This window comes from Lithobates pipiens, unplaced genomic scaffold, assembly GCF_037356315.1.
Source record: "Lithobates pipiens isolate NorthernLeopardFrog02 unplaced genomic scaffold, aLitPip1_a1.2 Scaffold_25, whole genome shotgun sequence".
NCBI classification, from domain to species: domain Eukaryota; kingdom Metazoa; phylum Chordata; class Amphibia; order Anura; family Ranidae; genus Lithobates; species Lithobates pipiens.
In genome coordinates, this window is record NW_027507787.1 from 39,655,504 (window position 1) to 39,678,032 (window position 22,529).

The 22,529-nt window shown below is 41.9% G+C and overlaps 1 pseudogene; it reads left to right on the forward strand.

Moving 5' to 3' along the window:
- The first annotated feature begins 994 nt into the window (after nucleotides 1-994).
- On the forward strand, nucleotides 995-5,339 carry LOC143929756 (telomerase-binding protein EST1A pseudogene; annotated as a pseudogene).
- The last annotated feature ends 17,190 nt before the right edge of the window (nucleotides 5,340-22,529 follow it).

A 22,529-nucleotide genomic window follows, 5' to 3' on the forward strand; every position in this document is an offset into this window, starting at 1 on the left:
TGTTGTAATACTGCCCTGCGCCCAGCCTCTGAAGGGAGGGGATCATGCTCTGCTTCAGTATGTCACAGTATATGTTGGGATTCATGGTACCCTCAATGAACTGTAGCTCCCCAGTGCTGGCAGCACTCATGCAGCCCAGGACCATGACACCAACACCATCCATGCTTCACTGTAGGCATGACACACTTGTCTTTGTACTCCTCACCTATTTTCTGCCACACACGCTTGACACCATCTGAATGAAATAAGTTTATCTTGGTCTCATCAGACCACAGGACATGGTTCCAGTAATCCATGTCCTTAGTCTGCTTGTCTTTAGCAAACTGTTTGCGGGCTTTCTTGTGTATCATCTTTAGAAGAGGCTTCCTTCTGGGACGACAGCCATGCAGACCAATTTGATGCAGTGTGCGACGTATGGTTTAGCACTGGCAGGCTGCCCCCCCCCCCCCACCCCTTTAGCCTCTACAGCAAAGCTGGCACCACTCATACGTCTATTTCCCAAAGACAACCTCTACATATGAGAGCATCTGAGCATGTGCACTTAACTTCTTTGGTCGACCATGGCGAGTTCTGTTCTGAGTGGAACCTGTCCTTTTAAAGCAGAGTTCCACCTGGAACTACCTGGAACAGGTATCCTTTACCCACTTCCAGGAGCCGCAGCCGTGGCTATTGAAGTCACCACTTGACTGCCTCCTCCTTCCTCCTCCTTCCCCTGTCACGGAGCAGTAGGAGAGCGGAGCAGAGCCTCGTGCATGAGCAGTAGGGTTCCCGACGTCAAGCTGTAAGGCTACACTGCCGGGTTCCCTCAAAGTGGCGGCAGCACCCGACAGCTGATGGAAACATCAACTGCGGTGCTGACATTGCTGGACTTCAGGACAGGTAAGTGTCCTATTATTAAAAGCCAGCAGCTGGTCAGGCATGCATTTTGGACCAGCGGGCTTGCTGTCATCTCATATCTCACTTCTTGTTTTGATTCCTGAAGGTCACTGGTCAGATGGCGACGTTGGAGAGGGTTAGGATTTCTGCCTCTGAATTGCGGGACTTGCTGGCAGCTGGGGAAAGCGTGGGGAGCCAAGGGACTGTAAAGGAGATAATGGAACCCTGACAGAGGAAGGACCACAGACGTCCAGACATTGAAATCTACAAACCTGGCCTATCCAGATTGCGAAATAAGCCTAAACTAGATTTTTCTGAAAATGGAATCAATCACACTGAGGGTCTTCAAAGCGAGAAATCAAATGACAGTGAATCTGTTAATGGGATAAACTCATCTGTTACCTCTAAAGATCACAATCAGGAGGAGAATGGCATGGAGCATGATGGACCAGAGACTCCGGATTGAAAAAGTGCCAAGAGAGCCAAAAAGCCAGATGGGATGATTTGCCAGCCAGGAAGATGTCTTCAGACCCCTGTAAAGGAATCCCTTAGTGACATGACAGAAGATATTGTAGGAAAAACCGATCAACTGAAAATTGTAACTGAGGAAGGCCTTGTAAATGCAGTCCAAAGTCACAAGCCTCCTCTAGAAGACGGCAATAAAGCTACCAAGAATGACAAATACAAGAGATCAGAAGGAGATAAAAATAACAGGACTAGTGAAGAAACCTATTTATCAAGACAAGGAAAGGAGGAGTATAAGTCTGGCCAGACTAAATGGTATTCCCATTCAGACAAGCGAAGAACTCGCACACAAACTTGTAGCACCAGTTCTGCTGGAAGCAGCAATAGCAGGGAAAAAGGAGTTTCAGCAGAGGTGAATAAGAAATGTCAAGAAAGAGAAGAATACTGGAGATCGGAAAGAAAAAGTACTTTCAAAGAAGCAGGAATCGATGTCTTCGGCAGACTCATTTGAGGAAGATTATGAGTGGTTGGATGGAGCGAAAGCAAGTAGGAACAAAGTGAAAAAGAGACAGTAATTCACTGATAATGGTTGCCCAAGCCCTGAGACAATTATGAATTGAAAAAAAGAATCCATACATCGCCATAACAATGAAGAGAACAGGTCCAAGAGATTTGGGGAGAGATCTACTTTCAAATGCAACACTGATATGGAGAAGAAGGAACCAAGAGAAAAGACAACTGAACCAAAGGGCAAAGGAAGAGGCATTCTTATTCTTCCAGTCAACACTACTGGAACACCGGACCTATCAGCGCCAAGCCACTTCCCATTGTTTCCACCAAAGGTGTCCATGGTCGAGGGTGTGGTGGAGCTAACTGGCGTCTATGGGACCCAAACAACCCTGAGCAGAAGCCTACTCTTAAAAATCAAAGCTTTTTTTTCTGGACACCGATGATGAGTCTGCTCCTTCTCAGAGTGATAGCTACCCCTCTGTTCCTCTGACATCTTACTACAAATTTGAGAACTCTGATAATCCATACTACTATGACCGTTCACCATATGGCTATGGTAGTTATTCTGTGCCATTTTCCATGAGCCCAAACAATGGTATCTATCCTGGGACATATTACCCAGGATTCTCAGCTCAATATGGCCCTAGCTTATACACTGGGAGACCAATAATAGCTGAGGAAATTGAACAGCAAATAAGAACAATGCAGCAGTAGGAGCTCATTCATCTTTTGCGAATGGCAAAGGTAATTAGGAGTTACAACTCAGTAATCTTCTCTCCCGTGATGGCATCTGCTCAGACGGACTGAATAAAATGTCTTTGCTTAGGCTAGAACTAGTTCATATGACATTGAGTTCTGTGACCATCACAATGTGGATCAGCTCCTATGGAAAAATGTCTTCTATCAGGTTATCGAAAAGTTTCAACATTTGTTAAAGGAACCACCATGAGGGTACAATTTTTTTTGATGGTTTGCTTCAGAAGTTGCAGACAACATACCAGTTTAAATTGGAAGATTATAAGGATGAAATGGCAATTCGCAGCAAGCCCCTTTGCAAAAAGGTGAAGTTCGCTTTGATCAGTGCACAGCGATCCATGATTTTCCAAGGTGACATTGCTCATTACAGAGAGCTGGCTGCAGACACATGTAACTATGGAAAAGCTTGCAGCTGGTACCTAAAGGCACAACACGTTGCTCCGAAGAATGGATGACCTTATAACCATCTGGCACTTCTAGCCATATACACAAGGAGGAAACTGGATGCTGTGTATTACTACATCCGTAGCTTGGCTGTCAGCAACCCAATCCTGACTGCCAAGGAGAGTCTTATAAACTTGTTTGAAGTAACTAAACGCAAGGCCAAGCAGAGGGATCAAAAGCAACAGAAGGATGTGGATTCAGCTTTCAGCCATCAAGAACTGAGTGCCACGTTTTGGCACACTATGGAGTATGCCACTCGAGTTGAGATATGGATTCATCCAACTCCATCAGGCTGCTAGAGCAGGGACAGTCAGAAGTGTAATGGTGTGGACAAGCCCAAGTGATCTGAACAAATGCCTGCATGCCCAGAGGAAGCTCTTCACCAGGATTGGTTGTTGAGAAGGTTTTAAAGGAATTTCAGGCCTTGCTCAAGCACAGTCCATCCCCTATAGGAAGCACAAGGATGTTGCAGCTCATGGCCATCAACATATTTTCTGTGAACAACTGTCAAAGCATAGATGTCCTTTCAGAGGGCACTCGCTCAGTAGTACAGGAGCAGGCCACCAGTCTGGGGCTTTCCATGTTCTCACTTCTGGTGAATAGATGCATCCATTTGTTACAACATCAAAAAACAGAACAATACAGCTCCATGGCAAAGCAAGGTGTTAGCCCTTGTACACACGGTCGGACATTCTGACAACCAAATCCGTTGGATTTTGTCCGACGGATTTTGTCTGAAACTGTTGCATACAAAAGTTGTCGGAAAATCCGATTGTACATAACGTTATGACGTTATTTCGTTACGATGGGACTACGTTCAGGCTAGTAGCCAATAGCTTTGGTCTAGGAATTTGATCTGAGCATGGCACTTTGTCCATCGGAGTAGGCTACACATGATGGGAGTATGTCCGATCGGAGCATTTTGGAAGAAAATTTTACCAACAAGTTGGAAAAGTTGGTCCGTCGGATATTCTGACGGAAACAGTCCGATGGAGACCACACACAGTTGGAATATCCTACAAAACGGTCCGATAGGACACATTCCGTCAGAATCTCCGACCGTGTGTACAAGGGCTAACAGAGGATGATGTTAAGGTAAAGGTTTCTTCTCTACCATCTGATCTAAAAGAGCTTTTGCCAAGTGTGACGGTATGGTCAGACTGGATGCTGGGACACCCTGATAACCTGGAATCCACCTCCCAGTCGACTGACAATCTGCAAGGAGCCTGCACTATTTGTCTGGAATGTTTTGGCGGAGTTCTGCAACTCATTGACCTGGGTAAACTCTGAGGCGCCTCTTTATAAAGACTCTGATGAAGACCTTTGTCTACTGATACTTGAAGAAGACAGACTACTTTCTGGATTTGTCCCCCTCCTTGCTGGCCTTAAGGAACCTTACTAAGTTGAGATAACCTCTGATAAGATTATAGCTGCGGACTGTAAGTGGGTCACAGTCCTAAAATATTTCCTGGAAGCGCTGTGCAGACAAGAAGAGCCTCTGCTGGCATTCAAGGGTGGAAAGTACGTGTCAGTGGCACTCGTCCCAGACGCCATAGGAAAGGAAACGGGAAGCCCGGAAGGAAACCAAGTGAAAGATCAGGATGATGTAGGTCGAGAAGTACACAGAAGATTCAGATCTAGACAGCAGTGGGGCAGAGCATGATTTTCGAGAACTGTGTGCCAAGACGCATGAGCTAACAAGAAAACTGGAGGAGCAGAAACATTGACAGCAAAAGATTCAGGCTGTACTGGATGGCAAGAATTCACCCCTTGTTTCTTGTTCCTGATACCAATGGCTTCATCAACCATCTTCCAGGCCTAGAGAATCTTATTTAATCTCAGATTTACATCCTTGTCATTCCCCGTTAGTTATCCATGAGCTGGGTGGTCTTGCCAAAGGATAGGAATTTGATCAACACAGTGCTGGAAATACTCGCTCACTTCAGGAGAAAGCAAAGAAAGCCATCCAGTTTCTGGAGCAGAGGTTTGAGTCTCGAGACCCCAATCTACGAGTGCTTATAATTTGTGGCAATGAGCTGGAGTATATCGCCTTTTGCAGTGAGGACATTTCTGGGAAGGGCAACAATGATGATTTGATCTTGTCTTCTCTGCATTACTGCAAGGACAGTGCAAAATAATTCATGCCATCAAAAAAAAAAGATCCAATACGCCCGAGAAGAGAAGTTGTCCTGCTAACTGATGACCGTAACCTCACAGTCAAGGCCCTGACCAGGCATGTCCCTGTGCAAAACATCCCTGCATTTCTCAAGTGGGCCAAAGTGGGGTGAAGCAGCCACATGTCAAAAGGAAGGAATCCTTGTGTGCAAGAAAAAAAGAGCAGAATATCCAGTGTGTGACCCATTGGGGCAAGAGGTTGTTAGTCCTGGTTTAACAATTCAACTGTTCAGTGTCAAAGCACACAAATGCTCCCCCAGACTCCAACCCACCATCTGAAATAAAGTAGAGCAAAAGCAAATGTTCTGCTCTTGCACCCTCAGCACAGGAGCTTGCTGTAATTTGGGCTAGATGAGGGTGTTGCGGATAGGGGCGTCAATGTACGTTGGGTCTGATTAATCAGCAGGGGTGCACAGTCTTTATAGGCTGGTAGTGGCATCCTTCACTTTTTTTTTTTTTATTCCTGCCAGTGGATCAGATCCCTTGTCTTGCTTTATTTTTTCACTAGTGATGCCTATGTTATTTTAAAGACCCCACAGGCATTTTTATTTCTTAGACTGGTTAGCAGACTCTTCTTTTTTTTATTTTATTTTTTATTTTTATTTTAGACTTTTAGACTTAATTTAAAGTAAAACAATGTTTTGCTAAATATTTTATAGCTCAATCCTTTCACGTCAACAACACCTTGCAAAAGTTTAAGCAGGTCATCAGCCATGTTTTTATTGTCCTCATTCCTCTATTTACCACATAGCTTGTGTTTTTCATTTTTTTATTTTCTTTATGTTTTGGTGCAGTGAGAGCATCCTTTTTTGTTTGCCTTTTATTCATGCTTTGTTTTACCCCCAGTGTTTTGGGGAGGTGTGTAGGTGTGGCCACAAATAAATTCAGACATGAAGCATGATCTTGTTCCATGAAGTTTACAACAATGCTTTTCCTTTGCTTGATCAATATTCAGTGTACCTCGGATCTGATTGATAAGTGAAGGTGTAAAGTCCTTATAGGCTAGCAGTGGTTGCCTTCATCATTCTCTTTTCTCCTGCCAGTGGCACAGGTACCTTCTCTAGCTTTATTTTTTTGTTCACTAGTGATGTTATTTTTACATGCCCCACAGATATATTTTAGACTTTCATTCCTTCCTACAGGCAGGATAGCAGACTCATCATTTTCTTTATTTTTTTATTGTACGTTTAGTTTTTATTTTAGACTTAATCTAAGGTTGAATAATGTTTCTCCAATTAGACTTCTTGCAAAAGTTTAAACAGGACGTCAGCCATGACTTAACTGTCCCAATTCCTGGTTACCACATAACTTTTTTTTCCTATAGGTTTTGGTTCAATGAGAGCATATTTTTGGACTTTAATGCATTTTTTGCTTTACCCCCTTTTTTTTTTAAAGAAACTAACTTGAGTGTTTAGGGAGGTGTGTGGTTTTGGCCACTAAAAACAATTCAGAGATGAAGCATGATCTTATTCCATAAAGTGTACAACAATGCTCTTCCATTGCTTGACTGATCTTCATGGATATACACACCAGGTTACACAGATGTTCTCGGCAGGTTTCCCTGGCAGCCAAAGCTTTCAGCAGTTTCTGTCATTCCCAGCTAAGACCTGATATCTGAAAATCCTAAAAGTCTTCTGTAGGTTCTGATGTCATCCTTTTCCCTAATATTTTATAAGATCAATCTCTAGAGATGCAGGCAGTAATCAACCACATGGTCCTGGCTATGTTCTTCTTGGCCTAAACCGTTTTCTCCATTTAACCCTTTTTATTTAGGAGACCAGCCACACAGATCTTCAGTGAAAAGAATAGACCTTGATAAGGGAACTGGCTAATTCCTCTGGTGCAAAGACTATAGGAATGTTTTGCTACGTTGAAATCGGATCAGGTGCCAAGCTGGCTTTCGGAAAAGCCCATTGTTAATGTGGGTGGGTGGGATTGTGTACTAGTGGATAGGAACTAGTAGCTCTGGCCTTTTCCACAGTACTAGCCTAACAGTGCTGATAAAAGGAGGTAATCGCTACATGAGGAGAGTGATATATTATTTTATGTAGTGAACTTTGTTATGAGCTGAGTTATATTGTTTTAAAGGTAATGCGAAAAGTAGTGTGTATGTGTGTGTGTGTGTGTGCGCGTGTGTGTGTGTGTGTGTTTTTCTTATTTTTTTCACTTTTTTTTATTTTTGGTGGATAGATGTCCTTGTACTTCAGTGTACACGCTAAACAAACATTCTGTTGGGAGTATAGCACATTTTCCAAGCAAAATAAATAGGACATTCAATCTTTTGCACACACCTTTATCAATACCCAATGAGCAGGCATATTTATACATACATGTTGTGGTGTTTTTAACTATTTAAAAGCGAGGTCCACACAAATTTGATATTTAAGTTTTGGATCGATGCCATATAGTGAACTTCTGCTCTGCTATTACCTAAACCAGACAGTGTTGTCTCACTCTTGCTTGTGTATTCTTGGTAATGTAAAATAGAGAACCCGACGGTATTACAAGTGAGACCTTTTCGTAATGACCCACCTAAGTGATGTGCAAACCTTGGAAATGAATCAGTGGGTGACCTGCCTAATCCCATCTTGAAATAAAAAATCAGTTTTGAGTGGTACCTATCCTGTATGATTTATTTAATAATGTGCAAATATTATAGACATGTGCAGTAACCATGGCAAAGATCAGATCTGCGGTTTTGCTTTGTGCCTCATTATTAATAAAAATTATAATGTCCTGGTAATGAGCCAAGACTTCTGGACAGGTTAGTTCTGCAATATGGCCCACTATAGTTAATATCCAGAAAACTTCTTGTATCCTATGACAGTCCTGCTCCAGTAATCTATTATATTTGCTTGGGTTGTCTTGCTACTGTTGTAAAGCTTATGTTTTTTTCCCCCAAATGTTTTGTTGTGTTCTTTGTCACCTGTGTAGTATGAGTGTTTTGCTTCTGTGTATTTTTACTATTTTTTCCATTACATGTTAATTTTTTTTTCCCCCGACAAGAATATTTGTCATGTGTTTCTTTTAAACATTGTGTTTGGTTGACAAAAAAGCTCTTAATAAACATTTGTATAAAAGAAAAAAAAAAGCCAGCAGCTGCAGTATGTGTAGCCACTGGTTTTGAATTTTTGCAGCAGTGGGCGGCCTGCTTTAAACTGCTGTATGGTATTGGCCACTGTGCTGCAGCGAAGTTTCAGGGTCTTGTAGCCTAGGCTATCTTTATGTAGAGCAACAATTCTTTTTTTCAGATCCTCAGAGAGTTATTTGCCATGAGGTGCCATATTGAACTTGAAGTGACCAGTATGAAAGAGTGAGAGAGCGATAACACCAAATTTTAACACACCTGTTCCCCATTCACACCTGAGACCTTGTAACACTAATGAGTCACATGACCCCGGAGAGGGAAAATGAATAATTGGGCTCTTTTGTGCCACTTTTGGTGCCACCGGTTTAGACATCAATGGAGTTATTTTGGAGGGGACAGCAAAATGACACTGTTATACAAGCTGTACACTCACTACTTTACACGGTAGCAAAGTGTAATTTCTTCAGTGTTGTCACATGAAAAAATATAATAAAATATCTTTTATAACAAGATAATCCAGTTCAACAGAGTGCATGTAGTTCCTCTAGTGATCGAATACCGTTGTCCATACTTAACCACTTGACCACTGGGCACTTAAACACCCTTAATAACCAGACCAATTTTCAGCTTTCGGTACATTTTGAATGACAATTACTCAGTCATGCAACACTGGACCTATATGAAATTTTTGTCCTTTTTTTCACACAAATGGAGCTTTCCTTTGGTGGTATTTAATCACCGCTGGGTTTTTTATTTTTTGTGCTATAAAAGAAAAAATACAGAAAATTCTGTAAAAAAATGAATTTTTCTTCATTTCTGTTATAAAATTTAGCAGATTAGTAATTTTTTCTTCATAAATTTTAGCCAAAATTTATACCACTACATATCTTTGGTAAAAATAAGTACAAATTGGTGGATATTATTTGGTCTTTGTGAAAGTTATAGAGTCCACAAGCTGTGGTGCCAATATCTGAAAATTGATCACACCTGAAGTACTGACAGCCTATTTCAATTCTTGAGACCCTAACATGCCAGAAAAGTACAAATACCCCCCAAATGACCCCTTTTTGGAAAGAAGACATTCCAAGGTATTTAGTAAGAGGCATGATGAGTTTTTTGAAGTTGTCATTTTTTCCCACAATTCTTTGCAAAATCAAGATTTTTTTTACTTTTTTTTTTTTTTTCACAAAATTTTCATATTATCAGTTTATTTCTCACACAGCATATGCATACCACAAATTACACCCCAAAACACATTCTGCTATTACTCCCGTGTACGGCGATACCACATGTGTGAGACTTTTACACAGTGCGGCCACATACAGAGGCCCAACATGCAGGGAGCGCCATCAGGCGTTCTGGAGCACCCAGGACAATTCTGACATTTCTCTCCTACATGTAAAAATCATAATTTATTTGCTAGAAAATTACATCGAATCCCAAAACATTATATATGTTTTTTTAGCAAACACCCTGGAAAATACAATGGTGGTCGTTGCAACTTTTTATCTCGCACGGTATTTGCGCAGCAATTTTTCGAATGCTTTTTTTTGGAAAAAAAACAGTTTTGTGCTTAAAAAAAAAAAAAACACAGTAAAGTTAGCCCAATTTTTGCATAATGTGAAAGATGAAGTTACACCGAGTAAATCGATACCTAACATGTCACTCTTCAAAATTGCACAGGCTCGTGGAATGGCGCCAAACGTCGCTACTTAAAAATCCCCATAGGCGACGATTTAATTTTTTTTTTTACTGGTTATATGTTTTGAGTTACAGAGGAGGTCTAGGGCTAGAATTATTGCTCTCGCTCCAACGTACGCAGCGATACCTCACATGTGTGGTTTGAACACCGTTTTCATATGTGGGCGGGACTTACGTATGCGTTCGCTTCTGCATGCGAGCACATGGGGACAGGGGCGCTTTAAAAAAAAAAAAAAATTTATTGTTCATTTTACTTTATTTATTTTAGTTTGACATTTTTTTCCCCAAAAATAAATTTTTTGATCACTTTTATTCCTATTACAAGGAATGTAAACATCCCTTGTAATAGGAATATGGCATGACAGGTCCTCTTTACAGTGAGATGTGGGGTCAATAAGACCCCACATCTCACCTCTAAGCTGGGAAGCCTGAAAAAAAAAAAAAAAAAAAGATTCTGGATTTGATAGTATTGGCGAGTCGGTAGAAGCACCGGAGGGCGGCGGGAGGGGGGGGGTGTCTATGGCTGGGTATTGCAGGGTATCACCGACTATGGCTGGGTATGGCTGGGTATATCAGAGTATGGCTGGGTATCTCAGAGTATGGCGTTGCAGAGTATTGCGTTGCAGAGCATTGCAGGATATTGGAGGGTGTTGCAGAGCATTGCAGAGTGTTGCACGGTATTGGCGGGTGTTGCAGAGCATTGCAGAGTGTTGCAGGGTATTGGTGGGTGTTGCAGAGCATTGCAGAGTGTTGCAGAGCATTGCAGAGTGTTGCAGGGTATTGGCGGGTGTTGCAGAGCGTTGCAGGGTATTGCAGAGTATTGCAGGGTATTGCAGGGTATTGCATAGTATTGCAGGGTATTGCAGAGTATTGCAGGGTATTGCAGGGTATTGCAGAGTATTGCAGGGTATTGCAGGGTATTGCAGAGTATTGCAGAGTATTGCAGGGTATTGCAGAGTATTGCAGAGTATTGCAGAGTATTGCAGGGTATTGCAGGGTATTGCAGAGTAATGCAGGGTAATGCAGAGTAATGCAGAGTAATGCAGAGTAATGGCAGGGTATTGCAGAGTAATGGCAGGGTAATGCAGAGTATTGCAGTGTAATGCAGACTATTGCAGAGTATTGCAGAGTATTGCAGGGTATTGCAGAGTAATGCAGAGTAATGCAGAGTAATGCAGAGTAATGCAGAGTATTGCAGGGTATTGCAGGGTATTGCAGAGTAATGCAGAGTAATGGCAGGGTATTGCAGAGTATTTGCAGGGAATTGAGGGGTTAATTTTCGGTGAGCAGCGATGTGGGCACTGCAGATGCAGCCCACATCGCTGCTGACACCGATCTCTTCCCCCTCCGCTGTTCCGATCGGTACAGAGAGGGGAAGGGAGGAACCGGCGTCATAACATGACGCCGGTTTGTTTACAAGTGATCACTCCGTCAGTTGACGGAGCGATCACGTGGTAAACGGCCGCGGATGCTCTCGAGTGCGCGCCCCAGGGGGCGCGCGAGAGCGGAATTCTGGGAGGACGTCATATGACGGTCTCCCACAGTTAAGAAACCGCCCTGAAGCCGTCATTCGGCTATAGGGCGGTTATTAAGTGGTTAAGTATTATTGCATAAGATCCCAGGAAGTTGAGGAGTTCGGAATTCTGCAGTTCTGGTTCAAAGTCTGGGTTGGCAATTCCTGGGTTCATAGCAGTGATGTTTTTGGCAGTGGGAGAGAAGACGTTGGAGACAGTCATCAACTGTAAGGTTGGTCCTATGGTGGGGTGTACTTTTCTTCAACTTTTAACACATAGTTAAGGGCTGAAGGATAGTCAAGCTAGAGATCAGGATTTACATAAAACTTATTTGCCTATATATCTGGATCTGCTGATCAATTTGATATACACCCTTTACTGAATGTAATAATTTCTTATGTACTCATGTGCACAGATTGAGTTGCTCAGATTTGCAACAGGTTTATTTTTAACACATAACAAAGCAGTGCAAGTGTGCATTTAGAGACAATCAACCTGCTCAAAAGGCTTTGTAATAACAAAAGCATAGACAGACAAAAATAAACACTGAAAAATACATTTTGTTTCCATTCATGTTTTTCTGCTGGGAAAAATTAGTTGAATTTTTTGCACATCATATTTCTTAAGGTGGCTAGGAACTGTGGAATGTTCAAGTATTGAAAAGCCAGAGAAAATAAGCCTGCAGTTGTTTTGCCAGATAATTCTGTTGTACAGAAACAGCTTAAACAGTGCTTTTACTATAGTCTACTGGATTATCTAAGACTAAAAAGTGGACCTCTGATATTTCAGATATGGGTGGACACCGTTTGTACCACATCACCTTCTTGTATCTCTCAGAGGTTGCAGTTGTGATATTTGCATGCAGTACATTTTGCTGCCTACTTAAAGGGCCATTATGAAGGCTCCACTCTCCTGCTACGGCACTTCCCAGTTATTTATTTTACATTGTGAGAAAATATTTTGATTAGCGTTTTATTTTGTTATTTGATGCTTTTATAACCACAGTATATGCAAGATGATGGAATTCTTGTGAGAATATCACTGAGAGATACAAGAATTCAGAATGTGAACCAAGCTTAAAGAAACAATAATAGTTTAGATTGAAGTTGTCTTTTAAAGTAACAGACATACAACGTCCAATATCCAGAGGTGTATATTAGGAGGGCATAGGGGGTTACAACACCCCCCCTCAGAGCATCCATGGCACAGCACAGCAGCTAGTGCTGACAATGTGCCCACCTCTGTACCCTATACACTCCTGTTCTCTGGACTCTTAAGCACTATTGACCCCTGTGACCCTTTGTGTGATATGCACTTGTTATGCTTTGCGTCTATCTATTCAATTTCTTGCGGTAAAATCAAGGAAGCTTAGACTTCTGCAGTGTATCAATGCTTTACTAAACAGGATAAACTGCACATACAACTGTAGGATGCACAATACAACACAACTCATAGCTTACATAAATATGGCTACAAATATAAGCATGTACCATATGTATGCATTAAGTAAACTAAACAGTTACTCAACTTAGGGTTTAAGATGTAATGTCCATCATGGTTCCTTGCTCAGTCCAACTCAAAAGTTCTCCAAAACTCTCCAGCTTCTGGCATCCATGTCTTCCTCTTCCTTCCAAAAACATCTCCCCGAACACATCTCTTTCAAAAGCTTGTTTCAAAAGACCCCAAGCCCCTCCCATCAACTTCCTGCATACCAACTTCCTCTGCTCAGCTCCTGTCAGGGCTGTGCTCAGCCCTTCCTTCTCAAAGCTGGCCGCTCAGCTGTCAGGTAATTGTCAGCTCCTATCTCTCCACAGTGACTCACCTGTTGATGATATCCTGCTAATCAGTCCTGCTAAGCCGCCCAGTCCACATGATCTCTGCCTTCGCTTTGGTTACATCTCTAGAGACGCTCTCCTGTGTTCCTGTTAAAGACTTGCTTGGTTGACATTCCTTCTGGCTCCAGATCCTGCTTGCTGTTCTACTACGCTCATCTCTGGCTCCCTGACGTTTTGGCTTGTCTGACTATCCATTCTGGTTCCTGAACTCTGGCTATGTTTTTTCTATGTTTACTCTGTTTACCTTTTTTTTATTAATATTAAACAAGTGTGATTTAACTGTACTTCTGTTTCAGTCTGATTCATGGTTTCTGACAGCTCCAAAACCTATTCAACTGGTTTATTTACATATCAATGGAGGGGGAAGAGCCTCTGTAAACATATGCTCTTACTAAACCTAACTCTATATTATTGATATCAAGACAATACAAATGGCCATAGCAACACATACCACCTCTTGACTTTATAAGATAGTATAGGAAACTTCAACATCTCTTAAACCCTTTTGTCCAAAAAAGGGCGAAATAAACCCCCAGTATTGCAAATTGGAGGAAAAAATTCCCTTTCGACCCCCTATCTTCTGGGCGGTCAGACCTTTATTTTGTTGTCCCTGGAAGGCTGCAACATTACTTTTGAGCAGGGTTAACCGTGTCTTTGCCAGTTTGTGTAAGGAAAGTCCCTGATGAAAGTCTCTTGTCCTCTTGATCATAAGGAAATGCTGAGATGAAAATCCACTCCAATTCAGGAAATCATCTGCATTTTCTTCAGGCTCTCTTCTGGTCTCCCATCTAGCATAGTCATCTGCTCTGCCTGCTCCACCTCTCGATGCTCAGTACCTATAAAGAGTAAGAGACAAAGCAGATTATATGTTCCTTCCAACTGTGCCAAAAACATAGCTCACTGCTCACATTTCTCTATCTGCCCATTTCTAACTGCAAAACTATTGTAGGGTGCCCACTGTCGCTTTGAAACACTTTCACGGAAAGGCATTGACCTCCAATGTAATTAATAAACTTGCATGTCTCTCCCTGCTGTCCTGGGAAGAACACAGGCCTGCTGTTGTCCAGTCTTAATTTTTAATCTTAATATTACTGAATATTACTGAATCTACCATTCCCGACCACATGCTTCCACTTCTTAAGCAATCCTGGTGTAGAAATCCCATCTATTTCCTCTCTAGGGACCCCCACCTTAAGTAAATCAATCCACATGTGTCTCCTGGATATCATAGGCCTTGCCTTCCTTGTATCTGACTCAACTCACCCATTTGAGCTGATCAAATCCTCAGCTTCCTGCTTATGGGAAGTAACTATGGCACATATCCTACTTCTGCTTACAGGCTTTGGGCCTTTGTCATTTGTTAGGGCATCATTAGACTTGTTCATGAGGGCTGCGCACCACTCATTCAAATCTTCAGCTCAGCCTGCAGGGGTTTGAGCACACCTCGAAGCCACTGCACGTTTAACTTTGATTACCCTACTTTCTAAATCATTTGCCTTGCTTTCAGTTTCTTCCAAACACTTGGATGCTACTGCAAACTGCTCCTTCAGTAAATCTCTTTATAATTCTGCATAATAAAAAGCACGTAACCTATTTGGACCCCAATGCAACATAAGCAGGCCTACATCCCTGTATTAATAAAAGGAAATGAAGAAAGTGGATTATGGGACTTTAAATGAGGCATGGATATGTGTTTGAAATGGCCTAGGATACCTAAAATGTAATTCATTGTCACTGTCCCTGCAGGGAAAATCTGTATACCCATAGAAAGTTGCTAATCAATCCAATAAAGCCAATACAAATACTAAATAGTAGGTATATATAATGTATCATAATATATAATACATGGGTCATGCAAAAAGAAGCATAATTAATTGTAGTAATAATCATGTTGACATATTTAATGTATATAATGGATAGACATAATTGGTACAAGCAATCACAATTAAAAAATTGAATGGATATACAGAGCAGGTGAACATGGTTATCCTAATAAATATAACTATAAATGAATAAAGGAAATTCATGATTGTAGCAAACTTGACTTGGCATCCCTGAGGATGGACTCTACGCATTTCATGGCGATTTCAGCCAATCATCAGGAGTGGGATGCATCAAAAGTCGCTAAATAAAGAGATGAAATAAGTGAGTAAATAGGTCGGTCACAGTCTCAAATGAAAAATCATTGCTATCAAAAAGAGAGCAGGTGTTAAAAGTGGATGCATTACCATTGGCCACGTTCAGATGAATAACCCAACAAACCCAAAAAGGAAATAGGCTGGTTGCACTGAATGAGCCGTCTCCCCCGGGATTGAGGTGGGGACACATCCCCTTCACCCTAAGCCATAGCTCTCCAAGGAACATGGAGGAATGGAGAAGGGGCAGTGGGAAACAGCGGCCAACGGGAGAAACAAACAGCCACATCACAATGCCAGTATGAGGTATGCACATATGGGCCGCAGATCAGATTGTAAAAGAATAAATAAAATAAGTAAAATAAAATAAAAGTTGGATGATAAAAGCTAACCGTGATTAATGATGATGTTTTAAGTCTGCCTTTTCCCTCTTTTCAGATTCAACATGTAGAGCATGCAGGAAGTACAAACCAAGGAGATTTTGAAATCCATATTTATATCAAGGAGCTTCAAGGGAACCATTGTGAGGACTTTCTAGTTAGATTACCATGACCCGTTTTGTGTATATATATATATGTGTATGGTTTATAGGAACATGTATACTAGAAGGTGGGCCTATTTACTGTTTTTGGTATCTCAAACACACCAACGTGTTGGTCTGCTGTCTGCATAGTAACTAAGTTACCCTATTATTCGTAGAGATGGCCATTTCAGACATAGAGCCTCTTCCTGATCACAAGTCCATGAAATGATAATTTATGTATCAAAGAGGGCTGACAGTTGTAGATCAACAGATAATTCAACAGGTACTTAGGTTTTCAGACACAGAGGCACCAGAGTTAGCCTCTTGCTGGTGTGGGAAGCATGCTTGTTTAACTGTGCTTGAAATTACAGCCAATCAAAATTTGAGGCAACTCAACCAATGAACATTAGGCTGCAGGGGTAACCAACAGGGCCATCTTTAAGGCAGGGCAAAAGGGGCAGCTGCCCTGGGCCCTGTCATTGTTGTGGGGCCCAAAGCAGCTGCCTCATACTTGTCAACTATCCCAGTTTAAATTGCATTGTCCCTTGAACTTTTAGTCCTGTGCTGTGTCCCGATATCTCAGTGTGAAGTGCTGTTACTAATGCTGCCCAGCTCTGCCTTATTGTTCTGTGCAGGTGACTCACCTGCAGACCTTGTGTTTACATGTAAATTGTGGTGGCATTACCAAGTAAATAGCTGCGGCCGGCAGCATTGATATTTAAATATAGGCAGCATTCATATGTATATCATGCTCCCCTGCAGTGGGGAGATGATATGCTGTAACATCCAAAACAAAAAAATTAAAAAATATATGATAATAAACACACCCTGAAGAGTAAAACTACATAATTTTATTAGCTATATATAGCAAGTTACAAAACAGTAATCTAAAATCCCCTAATCCCTTACAAAATAAAACAAGGGAAGTCACAAAGATAATAAATGACTTTCACTAGTTTTATATCCTCCCCAAAAAAACATTTAAACCAGACAATCCATATAGTCTATCCTATCCACAATGGAGGTGGAAATATGCAGTCAGTGAATACCTCCCTCCCTTTGATAAAGAGCACTCCCCAAAACACCTGTTATTAACCCCAGCTACCTTAGGCAAGGACTAAACTGTGAGTTTTCCTGTAAGAGCAGTGTGATACTGTTATACAGAGTCATTTACACTGCTCAATACGGAATGATACAATTGAAGCAGCCTAAGCCCCTGTACACACGGTCGGACATTCTGCCAACCAAATCCGTTGGATTTTGTCTGACGGATTTTGTCCGAAGGATTGTGTCCGAAACTGTTGCATACACACGATCGGACCAAGTTGTCGGAATTTGCGGTTGCCAAGAACGCGGTGACGTAAGCTGTGTACGGCGGGACTAGAAAAGGGAAGTTCAGCACCACGTCCAGCACCCTTTGGGCTCCTTCTGCTGATCTCATGTTAGTAGAAGTTTGGGGAGAGACAATTCACGCTTTTCACATTAGTGATTCAGATCGCTGTTGCTCTTCGGTTTCTGCTTGTCTTTGCGTATCTGATAATCAGTGCGTGCAGTCATTAAGTATTTGTTTCTCATTGTGGACTATATATTGGTATAGTACACTTTGAAAGGCATTTTTTATTGTCCGCTTGCTTCTGCTATTCAGTTCGTTCTTTCAGGCCTTGCTGTTTATCGGTGCTTTCTGGTGTCCATTCTGACCAGCCGACCGTTTTGAAACCATGTTTCGTCTACGTACTCGTCGTAGAGTTTGTGCTGTGCAGGGGCTTCATGTTGGGGTTCTTACTTTGACACAAGCCCTGTCCATGAACAGGGAGGGGAGGCGTTTGTGGACCAAGAATTGGTTGTGCCAGCGTGACCAGATGACGGACCCCGTTTTTCACCGTCTGCTGGCTTTGCTGACCCTTATATCAGCAGACAGGATACCTGCATGTGGCAAGCCATCACTCCGGAGCAGAGGCTCATCGCCACGTTGTGCTACTTGGCGGCAGGGAGAAGCCTTCAGGACCTCAAGTTCTCTACAGGCATCTCCCCCCAGGCTCTGGGGATCATTATTCCAGAGACCTGTTCTGCCATCATTCAGGTCCTGCAGAAGGAATATATGAAGGTAAGTTTTATCCTTAAACATCACATTCTATGTATTTCATGATTGCTAATGTCTTGCATTTCTTTACTCATTCCCTAATTACCATCATTGCAATATGCTCTAATTCATATGCTCTGCCCCTTTGTCCTCATGCAGATTTGCCTCACTAACTTCCCCACCATGCTCTTCTTATCCCATAAAACTATAGTCTAGTGACTTACCAATGTCTTTTGTCAGCTCCATAGTATTGCTTTCCTCTAAACACCCCCTAAAATGTCTACAAATGTTATGTGTGTGCTTCAATTCATGCAGAGTGACTTTTTTGAAATTTTTGGGGTTGTGCCAAACTCATTAGTAACCCCCCTCCCCCCAACTGCTAGCTCAGCTGATAGCAATCCTCTATCTGATGACTTGACCAAACCCAATACACACTATACCTACCTTTTTGATGATCACATTTATGGACGAGTTCACCTAAGCATGTAGTGTAAGGGACTGCCACAATACTTTCAAATGCTTTCTTTTTTTTTTAACATATTAATTATCTTGATATGTAATAGCATAATGTCAAAATGTGCTTCCATTTTGTTTTCTTTTTGTTATTATGACACTTCTTACCTGTCCGGTGGGCTGCCAATAGTGTAAGTAAGGAGGGGCTTCCCAAAGTATCACACATTATTTAGGCATTCAGCTCTCAATCAAGTGGAGAGGGTTACCTGTCCAAAACATCCCCCCTCATTTTTTAGCAAGGGCACATCAGATGGGGGGGTGGGGGGGTGATGACTCTCATAAGGGGACCTTATACTTTAGGCTTTAAATACTCAGTTCCCAAAATGTTATACTAATTTTGAGCAAAAATGTGGGTGTCTAATCTGCTTGCAATGTTGATTTGTCAAATTACACATTTTTGTTCTTGATTCACTACACAGTGTCCTTCAACGCCACAGGAATGGCAGACTATGGCCTCCCACTTGGCCAGTTTTTTTCAAGTTGTGCCTTTTTCACCAACAGTGCAAACCCAAGTTCAGAGCGAGATGAGGGGACAGTCTCTTCTTCAGATAATGTTATTATGTTGTGGGTCTGCTACACACACACACCTTGTTTTTGTAACTAATGTATGTAGTGCATTACTGACTAAAATCGTGCTCATTTTCAGCACCATGGCAGGAAAATGGCATGATTGTCCAAATTTACACCTCACTGTGGGTGCTTTTTACTAAAGGCGCATCCACTATGCACTACAAGTGCACTGCAAAAGTACACCTGAAACTGCACTTGGAGTGCAAAGTGGAGTTGCCTTTAGTAAATCACACTCCTTCTCAGCACAAACTAAAATTTGACTAAAAATACATTTTTTGCGCAATGAAAAAGGAAGCCACACATTGCTGATAATTAAACTTTTTAATACAAGCACATTCACATGTGCGTTTAAAAAAGGTTTTTACAACAAACCAAGAAATTGTGTATATCAAAAACAGAGTTTAATCATAATTTTGTTTACTTGTTGTTTTTGTGTAAACAGGCATGTATCAAACTGTAAAATACAGAACACAGGAACTTACAAAGTTCAACTTTGAAAAGTGAAGACAATATCAGACATGGGTATGTACAAACTGGGCTGATATTACCTTCATCACATGGGGTGTGACCCCTGAAAAATCCAAATTTGGAAGATGCACACAGTGTGTTAACATGTGCTATCTCCCATCATGGGGGATCAATGTACATGCTTTGGGGCTGCAACCCCTTCATCTCAGACACTTTACACAAAACACGTACATTGATCCCCCATGATGGGAGATAGCGCATGTTTACACACTCTGTGCATCTTCCAAATTTGTAATTTCGATAAATACAAATTTTTTTGTTTCAAATAGCAAAAATAAAACCCTATCTAGTTTTTTGTGTTTCACACTCTCCCCAAAACATCAATGATGTTCTTCATTTTATTTTTAACATCATTGATGTTTTGCTGTATATTTTCCAAATCCCGATTGTACCCCATTATCTCCCCAATCAGGATCTGGGCACTTTCACTGGTAAAACGGGAATCTTCTTCCACATCACCTACAAAACAAAGCAAAAAAACACATCATGTAATAAAAATATGGTGACATACATTGATGAGCTTACCGGAAGCTGTGTTCTCCAACACTCACCTGTTGTGGTGACAATTTTCCCAACCTCCACGATCTCTCCTTCCTCCTCCTCCTCCTGCTCCTCTGTTTCTGCTTTTGGAAGTTGGCCTTCTTTGAGAGGGGTGTGGTCCCTGGTGTCCTCATACTTGCCGAGTCTACACTCCCCTATGAGAATGTAAACAAAGAATAACGGCACAAACGTCCAATCTATATGGCGCGAACTACCTACCTCTGCTGAATAAAATTAAGGACATTATAAATAAAATGAGATATAAAGCCCTCACATGGATGGGGAGGATAAACGCAATTAAAATATTTATATTACCATTGGTAATTTATACGTTCCAAATGATTCCAGTCCCCCTCCCCCTAAGCTATCTTAGAAAGGTAAAATAAATGATACTGTCGTTCATATGGGCACGTAAGAAGCCGCGAATAGCCTACAATGTCTTAGTGAAGGAGAAAGAAAGAGGAGGGGTTGCACTTCCAGACTTCACAAAATACTACGAAGCGACAGTAATCTCAAGGGTAGCGGACTGGTGTCATAATAAACAAGAGAAGAGTTGGGTAGAGTTGGAAGTCACATTAAGTAACACGGAGTTAGCAAAAATGATATGGATACCACCTCAACATAGGGATTTAGGGACTAGCACTTGCACTTTAACTAGGCACACGTTAAAAATTTGGGATAAAATAAATAAGAGGCACAACTGGCACTATAATTCCCCTTTAATGTCACTGTTAGACACAAATTACTTCGTCCCAGGGAAAGAGGAGCGTTTATATTTTAGCAGGTGGGCAAAGAGAGAGGAAATAACATTGATAGAAGTGATGAAAGGGAACAGGATAAGCACTTTTAGGGAAATCACACAAGAATGGGGACGGAAGCCACTAGATAATTGGAGATACATGCAAATAGCTCACTTTACTCAAGGATTACCACAGCCGTTAAGAGGAAAGACACAACTTAGACCACTAGAGAAATTATTTAAGGGATCACAATCTTTAGAGAAAAGGGTTTCCAAAATATATAAGATATTAAAGCAAGAGGCAGACGCTGAGCTCCCAGCTTATTTGGGGAAATGGGAGGAAGAGATTGGCCCTTTGAGAAATGAGGAGCATAGGAGAAAAATAATTTAAATGACCCATTCCCTGGCAAGAGATGTCGAAACGATGTCAGAACGATGTCCTTTAAATTAATAGCTAGGTGGTACCTGACGCCTCATAGAATACAGAGGTTCAGAGAAGAAAATCAGACACTCTGTTGGAGGGAATGTAATGGACTAGGGTCTTTCAAGCATATATGGTGGGATTGTCCCAAAATAACCCCTTTCTGGGAGAAAATAATAGAAATTATATTCTTAGTGACAGGGGAAAGGGTGGGAAATTCTCCATGGGAATGTTTGTTCCATGACACTATGGATGAGCTTCGTGTTCGAGTCGAACATACGTTCAACTCGAACATCGGCTGTTCGCCCGTTCGGCGAATTACGAACGTTATGGGCCGTTCGCGCCAAATTCGCGTGGCGCTCACGGCCCACAATGCACTGCATCATCGCAGTGCATTGCTGGCTCATGATTGGCCAAGCATGTACTGTGACCCCGCATGCTTGGCCAATCACAGCGCCAGCAGCGAGGAGAGCCATGATTGGCCACAGGCAGGATGCCTGTGGCCAATCATAGCTCAGGCTGTGTAGTACACGCCCCACACTATATAAGGCCGCCAGCGCGGCGGCCTAGTGTAGTGTGTTGGCGTCTGAAGCAGTTAGTGGGTGTTCTGTGTACCTTCAACACAGTACACACCGATCGTTTTCGGACGATTTTCGATCTTGCTGTTGTGTAGTGGTTGTTGTCTGTGTGCCCTGACCGCAGTATACACCGCTATATTCACCTCACCTATATAGCTAGTGATCTATCTTTTATAATAGAGCTTGCAGTCAGTAGTGTTAGGAGCTTGTGCGTGCTGTCTGCGTGCTCTGTACCCAGTACACACCGCTATATCCACCTACATAGCTCTTCTCTATTTGAGCCCACTTGCCATCTGCAGGAGTTATTGGAAGTTGTGTGTGCCTCCAGCACAGTACAGTATACATCTGTATATACCCCTTTATCTCTGGTGTTCTATAAAAAAGGCATCTGCAGGAGTTAGTGGGTTTTTTGTGCCTCCAGCACAATATACACCTGTATCTACCCTTTATTGCTGTTCTCTAATAGAGCCATCTGCAGGGCTTAGTGGGTGTTGTGTGACTCAATTACAGTATACCCCTTTATCTCTGGTGTTCTATA